An 8,423-nucleotide genomic window follows, 5' to 3' on the forward strand; every position below is an offset into this window, starting at 1 on the left:
TGACAATGAGAATGTCCAGCACACATTTGACCGGCTCACTGACATCACAAATCAGCTTCAAGCCCTCGGCGCCACTGAGATCACCAAACATGAAATCGTCAAGACGCTGCTGAGATCACTTGATAGTTCGTTTGACATCCTGGCCCTGATGATTCAAGAACGTCCTGATTTCAAGACACTCGATCCGTCTGACATACTTGAGAGGCTCAACACACATGAGTTTCAGCTTTCTGAGAAAAGAGATATCTACGGTCCAAACTATGGGCGAACTCGTGCTTTGAAGGCAAAAGCTGTCTCCTCACCTGAAGAAGAATCTGACTGCAGTTCTGATGATCCTGAAGACATTGGAAGAGAACTTGCAATGCTAGTGAAGAAGTTCCAAAAATTCACCAAAAAGAAAGGCTTCAGAAAATCTTCACGATCAAGCTCAAGGAATGATGAAGTCTCTGCTCATGACTACAAGAAGAAAACATGTCACAAGTGCAAGAAAACTGGACACTTCATTTCTGAGTGTCCACAGTGGGACAATGACAACAGAAGGAAGAAGAAGAGCAAAGAATATGATTCTGACGACAAGAAAAAGAAGAAATACTCAAAGTCTTCTTCCAAGTCTTCATCAAAGTCTTCATCACACAAGAAGAGCTCATCTGGCAAGGCACGTGCGTTTGTTGGCAAGGAGATGGATTCAGAGGAGGAGTCCGCATCTGAGGAGGCAGAGGTGGAGTCTGAGGAGGAGTCTGATTCTGGCATTGCGAGTCTGGCTAAAGCATACGTCGCCAAGTCCATCTTCAACACTGAAGACAATGACTGCAACACCGACACCGACGCAAATGACAAGAACGACTCCACTCCTACCTACTGCTTCATGGCACGCGGTGCCAAGGTAAACACACGCACTACTCACTATGAAACATCTAGTGACGATGACTCTGAATGTGATTCAAAACCTAGCTACAGAACACTTGCTAAAATTGCAACTGAACAACAGAAAGCCATGGAACATATTCAAAAACTGTTAGACAGAAGCGATGATCTGTTGGGTGCCGAAATGACTCGTTCTGAATCCTTAATTGAAGACATAAAAAATCTTCATGTTAAGTATCAGGAACTTGAAGATCGTCTTGAGACTCTCTCAACTACTCAGGAAAAGCTCTCCTATGATTATCTTCAAAAGAAGCAAGATCTTGAGAAGTTGAGAGCGGATCATGAAGATCTTCAAAAGGAAAATGAGTCACTTCGCTCCGAACAGATCAGTCCCGCTCAGGAAGGATTTGAACCACCATGTCTTAAATGCATTGAGCGTGATAATGCTAATTCTGTTGCTGAATGTTCCACTGCTACTACTATTGCAATATCTTCAACTGTTAACGTGGTAACTAACCCCTCTCCTGAGGATACCACTGCTATTGCTGATGAGAATGCTAGGTTGAAGACATTGCTTGAAACTGGAATGTACAAAAGTCTGAAAGGGCATCAGACACTATGTGATGTCCTTAAGAAGTAGATTCTGAACCGAAACCCTAGGAAAGAGGGTGTTGGGTTCGTGAGGAAAATTAATGCAGATGGCTCTTACTGGAAACCTGAGCAGTACCCCAAAACCACATGGGTTGCTGCAAAGGAACTTTCAGCAGATCCATCCAATTTATCTGGCTTCACTTGTGCTAACCCTATTATCATTGATGAATCCTTTGATGCAAACTGTAAACTGTTTAAGAATCAGAATGGTGAAGTGTTTTCCAGGTACATTGGTACTAACTACAGGAATGGACCGCCTATGAAGAAGATCTGGGTTCCGAAAACATGTCTGGAAAATCTTCCTGTGAATGTCTTCATGACACCTCACTTGAAGAAGACAAACCTCGGTCCAAAGGCTTCATACAGACAGAGGACTCACCTGAGTCACACTAACGCAAATGTTTTGCAGGGAAACCATACTCAGGCATATGAATATGAGAGCGGTTAATCGAACCGTCATGTTCATATGACCAAAAATTATTCTGCCTATGCCTATGAGTATTATTGTCCCCCTGCTAGACTGTTTGCTAAGGCTTCAAAGCCAAAATTCTCAGATGCTGCACTTAGACTTATAGCTTCTAAGCCACCCTTGAAGATGTGGGTGGTTAAGAAAGCTTAACTCTCTTTTGCAGGGAAAGGTCTCCAGCACAAAAACAAAATCTTCTGATGATATTGCTGGGGACCATAAAAATCTTGTGGGGCGCAAGATAAACTGCCCAAATGGCATCATTATGTACTTCGTTCCTGAATCGCATGCTACTCTCCCTATTAGTCCTAATCTGGATCTAAGTTTTCATAATCCACTGGTTCGTCAAATGTTTATGCTTCACAATACCCTTCGTGAAGCCTATCCCCCTAACTGCACTGTAGGGTACGACACCAGTGACTTCAAAGTCTTCAGAATGGATTATTGACAGTGGGTGTACAAATCACATGACTGGCAAAAGAAGCCTTCTCATGGACTCAACTTTACGTCCATCCGACAAGAGCCACATTACATTTGCTGACACTGGTAAAAGTAAGGTATTGGGTCTAGGTAGAGTTGCAATCTCAAGGGATCAACACATGGATAAAGTCATGCTTGTTGAATCCCTTGGCTTCAACTTAATGTCTGTCTCAATGCTTTGCGATTTGAATATGATTGTAATGTTTGGCAAATATCGCTGCCTGGTGCTAATGGAATCTGACAAATCTCTAGTGTTTGAAGGGTATAGGAAAGGTGATTTGTATGTGGTAGATTTCTCAGCAGGACCACAACTTGCAGTATGTCTTCTTGCAAAAGCTTCAGAATGCTGGCTTTGGCATCGAAGGCTTGGGCATGCTGGCATGAGGAACCTCCACACCCTTGCGAAGAAAAAGCACGTCATAGGCATCGAGGGCGTCAAGTTCAAGAAAGATCACTTATGCGGTGCCTGTGAAGCAGGGAAGATGACAAGGGCAAAACATCCTTCAAAGACAATCATGACCACTACTCAACCTTTCGAACTGCTTCACATGGATCTTTTCGGTCCCACTCACTACTCAACTTTTACTATTTCTGCTTGCCTCTATGGCTTCGTAATTGTTGATGATTATTCTAGATATACTTGGGTGCACATAATCCTTTACAAGACTGAAGTGCAGGACGTCTTCAGACGCTTCGCAAATCGAGCTATGAACAATTTTTGCGCCAAGATAAAGCACATCAGAAGTGACAATGGCACTGAATTCAAGAACTCTGGCCTTGATACATATCTGGACACCTTGGGGATCACACATGAATTCTCAGCTCCATACACGCCACAGCAGAATGGCGTCGTCGAACGCAAGAACAGAACACTCATTGAGATGGCCAGAACAATGCTAGATGAATACAAGACTCCAAGAAAATTCTGGACTGAAGCCATTGATACTGCATGCCATACAATCAATCGTGTTTATCTTCACAAGCTTCTGAACAAGACATCTTATGAGCTCCTAACTGGCAAGAAGCCAAATGTCAGTTACTTCAGAGTATTTGGCGCAAAATGCTGGATCAAGGACCCACACCACACCTCAAAGTTTGCACCAAAAGCACATGAAGGCTTCATGCTTGGATATGGAAAGGATTCGCACTCCTACAGAGTCTTCAATCTCTTCCACTACAAAGTGGTTGAAACAGTGGATGTGCGATTTGATGAAACCAATGGATCACAAAGAGAGCAATTGCCAAATGTGCTAAATGAAGTTCCAGCAAATGAATCAATCAAGCTTATGGGAACTGGAGAAATTGTACCTTCTGAAGCTCATCCTGAAGAAGAACTTATCATCTCAGCACCTGATCCACATGAAGACAATGCTCAGCCTGAAGATATACCTCCAAATGACAACACAGATCAACAAGAGCAAAGTCTTCGCCCTATACATCCTCGTGTTGAAAATGAAGTACAAATTGACAAAATACTTGACAGCACCAATGCACCTGGTCCACTCACTCATGCAAGGGCAACTCAGCTAACAAACTTCTGTGGGCATTTCGCATTCGTCTCAATATCAGAACCCAAGAAAGTTGAAGAAGCCCTCATGGAACCTGAATGGATTCAAGCTATGCAAGAAGAGCTTCAACAGTTTGAGCTGAATAATGTATGGGAACTGGTTAAGCGTCCTGATCCACGGAAGCATAACATAATAGGCACCAAATGGATATGCCGCAACAAGCAAGATGAGCATGGTCAAGTTGTCAGAAACAAAGCTCGTCTCGTTGCTCAAGGATATACTCAAGTGGAGGGCATTGACTTCGATGAAACATTTGCTCCTGTGGCTAGGCTTCAAGCCATACGCATACTGCTGGCCTATGCAAATCATCATAACATACTTCTCTATCAGATGGATGTGAAAAGTGCCTTTCTCAATGGCAAGATTGAAGAAGAAGTGTATGTTGCACAACCACCTGGCTTTGAAAATCCAAAACATCCTGATATGGTATATAAGCTCAACAAGGCACTGTATGGCCTCAGACAAGCCCCTAGGGCCTGGTATGATACACTCAAGTACTTTCTGAAAAGCAAAGGCTTCATACCTGGTTCCCTAGATCCCACTCTTTTCACAAAGACATATGATGGTGAACTGTTTGTGTGCCAAATATATGTGGATGACATTATCTTCGGCTGCACCAATCAGAAGTATAGTGAAGAGTTTGGATACATGATGCAAGAGCAATATCAGATGTCCATGATGGGGGAGCTGAAGTTCTTCCTCGGTCTTCAAATACGGCAACAACGCAACGGCATCTTCATATCTCAAGAGAAATATCTTAAAGAGTGCCTGAAGAAGTTCGGTATGCAAGACTGCAAAGGCTTCACAACACCAATGCCAGCCAAGCATCATCTGGGTCCCGACGACAATGGTAAAGAGTTCGATCAAAAGGTATACCGCTCCATGATTGGGTCTTTGCTTTATTTATGTGCATCTAGGCCAGATATCATGCTTAGTGTTTGCATGTGTGCTCGGTTTCAAGCGACACCAAAGGAGTCGCATCACTTAGCTGTGAAGCGAATTCTTCGATATTTGGCTCACACCCCAACTCTAGGATTATGGTATCCAAAGGGCTCAGAGTTTGATTTGGTTGGATTTTCGGATGCTGATTATGCTGGTGACAAGGTTGATCGCAAGTCTACATCAGGCACATGTCACTTTCTGGGACAATCACTTTTATGTTGGTCTTCAAAGAAGCAGAACTGTGTATCACTCTCCACTGCTGAATCTGAATACATTGCTGCTGGATCTTGCTGCGCTCAGCTTCTGTGGATGAAGCAAACACTCAAGGATTATGGCATTCATCTGAAGCAAGTGCCACTTTACTGCGACAACGAAAGCGCCATCAAGATTGCCAACAACCCAGTTCAGCACTCGAAGACAAAGCACATTGAAATTCGTCATCACTTTCTCAGAGATCATGTTGTGAAGGAAGACATTGATATCATACACGTCAACACTGAAGAGCAATTGGCAGATATTTTCACCAAGCCCTTGGATGAGAAGAGATTTTGCAAGTTACGGTGTGAGCTAAATATCTTGGAATCCTCAAATGTCCTGTGATCAGGCACACATCCTAACACTTCAGCATATTGATGACTTAGATGTGCAACACACGAAGTAGCGTATATCTTCAAACAATGAAGACATACATTCTAAGTGTGAATACATTAATGTGGAATTTGACTTCGGAGCGCCACGATAATTGTGCGCCGTGTCTGGTTCTAATACTTCCTATACGGTGGGTAACGCCACCACCAAACGTTCCATTTTGAAGTGTTTCTCTCATGGCGTTACCTCTCAATGTCTTCACATTTGGTTTGGCTTCATTCTCAATATGTCTTCATAATTATCTTCACTGCGTTGATTAAATGGATATATATGTACTGATGTTCTGTCCTCTACAACATTCACTTATAGCTATGTCTTCTGGGTTGAATCTTTTGAACTAAGTGAATGTGATCGGACCCTAACCTCTCTATGCTTTCTATCTCAAACTCTATCTCTCCAAGTCATATGCATTCTGTTGAAACTGTCAAATGTCTTCACTGTGTCCTTGTCAGCTGAAGACATAGTGACAACCATAAAAGTCCGTTTTTAATGCTCAGTCCTCCACATAATATCCGGAGAAGCAGGAACGACCGCCCGACAATTTAGGCGTGCGTGGGACGTGGAACAAATCCCAATCTTCCTCTAACTGGCCACGCGTGCCTCAAATGCGAACCGCCAGGGGTACCTGCGTAATAGCGCAGTGCCGCCTCTATCCCTATAAATACACGATTCACTGCGGTCATTATCTCCTTCTTCCACCCTCGCACGAACCCTAGCGCCACCGCTAGCACTCGACGACGCCGGCGACGAAGCGCTTCACTGCCGCAACCTCTCCGACGCCGTTTTCACGCCGACAGCGGACATCGCTCTCTCCGCCGTCGCCGTAGGTGTCTTCCGTCGCCAAGTTAGGGCACGGAGGATCGAACTGCTCGACCTCAACTCTCACTTCGTCTAGCAGTTCCAAGTGTGGTAAATAAAACCTCTTTTTACAGCCTCTTTTGATCCCATAGTTCAGTCACTTTCTGCCATAAGGAGTTTATCTTCACATCAGTTAGTTATCTCGCTACATCTCATGACATGCCTAGTATATTCACTTGTGCTTCATAAGGTAGTTAGATTCCTCACTTGTACTGATCTGTGGGTTCGTACAAATCTGGAACCAACTTCTTATCTGTGAGTGAATGTCTTCGCACAATGAGGTCTATGTCTTCTAAACCAATTTATCTTCAAAATCTTCTGAGAATGCATATGACCTCTTCCCCTTCCCTCGCACCTTAATGCTGTCACGGGTACATGTCCGTGGGAGAATCCTTTGGTTCTCATAGTCTGCATTCATTTGCAGAGTACTTGCAGCATCACATCAACTCTCCTGAAGCCAGTTCTTGCAAAAGGAAGCCTTTGAAGCCTTTGAACATCTTGAAGCCTTCCAAGTTATTCATGGCTTCAGAAACAGCAGCAAGGAAGGGAGGCAGACAGCGATGTGGTGAAACGTCCAAAGATCTGCCTGATGAATTGGCAGAGATGTACAAAACTGATCCTGAAGAAAGCTATGGTCAGCGCAAGACACGAATCCAATGGATTCGAAGATATTGGGCAGAGCAATGGTTCCACTACCGCTTCGTCACTCAGGAATATGCGGAGAAGTGCACCATCAAGAGACTGTGGGGAGACGTACTATACAAAAATCTCGTACCCAGGTCCAGAGTTGAAGCCATTGCTCAAGGCTTCTATCCATGCATGGTGAGAGTACCACAGCCAGCTGAAGCACATCCGTCATCACTTCTCTGGTGCGGCGATGATAATCTCTTCAAGCGCAACTTTCAGTTTGCACAACAATCAGCGAAGATAAATAAGAAGAAATTTGGGCTTGACTTCAACCCCGGTCCCTCCTCACCAAGGGCAGATGGCACACGCGACGCCGATCCCAATATCATCGGGCCGTATGCCAATCTTGCAGGCCTCATCACTCGCATCTTAGTCCAAGGGATTGCTGTGAATGACCCTCCAGCAGATACTGAGTCAGATGACGCCCCTGCTGCGCCAAAGCCGAAGTAGAAGAAGCCAAAAGCTTCAAAGCCAGCCGCTTCTCCCAAGATCGCAAGAGTGAAGCCTTTAGCAACTGCACCTCCTGAAGCCAGTATGCAGTCAGAAGGCTTATCACGAGTGTCCAAGCCCCAAGAAGCCAAGAAACCTCAGCCACACACAGGCAAAGAGCTCACAGCTGCTGCCGTTCTGCGCTGTGAAAACATTGATCTATCAAGCGATGAGGATCTTGGAGATGACGCACTTGAGGAGCTCACCAAGAGCAAGGAGGAGGCTGAAATCTTCAACAATCTGCCTCTGTTTGATGTCGCCGTCATCCACAGCTTCATTGATGAATGGTTTGACACACCAGACATAAGCTTCGATGATCTGCAGCTACCAATAGGCCTCAGCGTTGCCTTTCAAGGTGCAATTGCTTCAGAACTTGCAATAGCCCAGCGAATTGTAGAACTGAAGCAGAAAATTGATTATGAAAAGGCTCAGTTCAAGAAGCACGTGGCCAAGCTCAGCGTGCAAGAAGTGAAAAACTTCAAGATCATGTTGCACGAGCTGAAAGAGAACTTTCTGAAGACGCGTGCTGAAGCTCAAGGCTCGCGAGAGAGCATGAAGACTTTGGCTGATCACTGCGTGCAGGCCTACAATGAGGCAGAGAAGCGCAAGGCACTTGGGCGTCCCGGCATTGACCCCAGGATGGCCGCGAAGAAGAAAAAGAAGGATGCTGTGCCTGAACCTGAAGCGCCAAGGTCAGAAACTGCTCCGATTGTCTTCCCCGCTGCAACGACTGGCTCGAAGCCAAAGAGTCGATCAACCGCCTCACAGCA

This window comes from Triticum urartu, chromosome 1A, assembly GCF_056163025.1.
Source record: "Triticum urartu cultivar PI428250 chromosome 1A, HENAU_Tu73, whole genome shotgun sequence".
Taxonomy (NCBI): domain Eukaryota; kingdom Viridiplantae; phylum Streptophyta; class Magnoliopsida; order Poales; family Poaceae; genus Triticum; species Triticum urartu.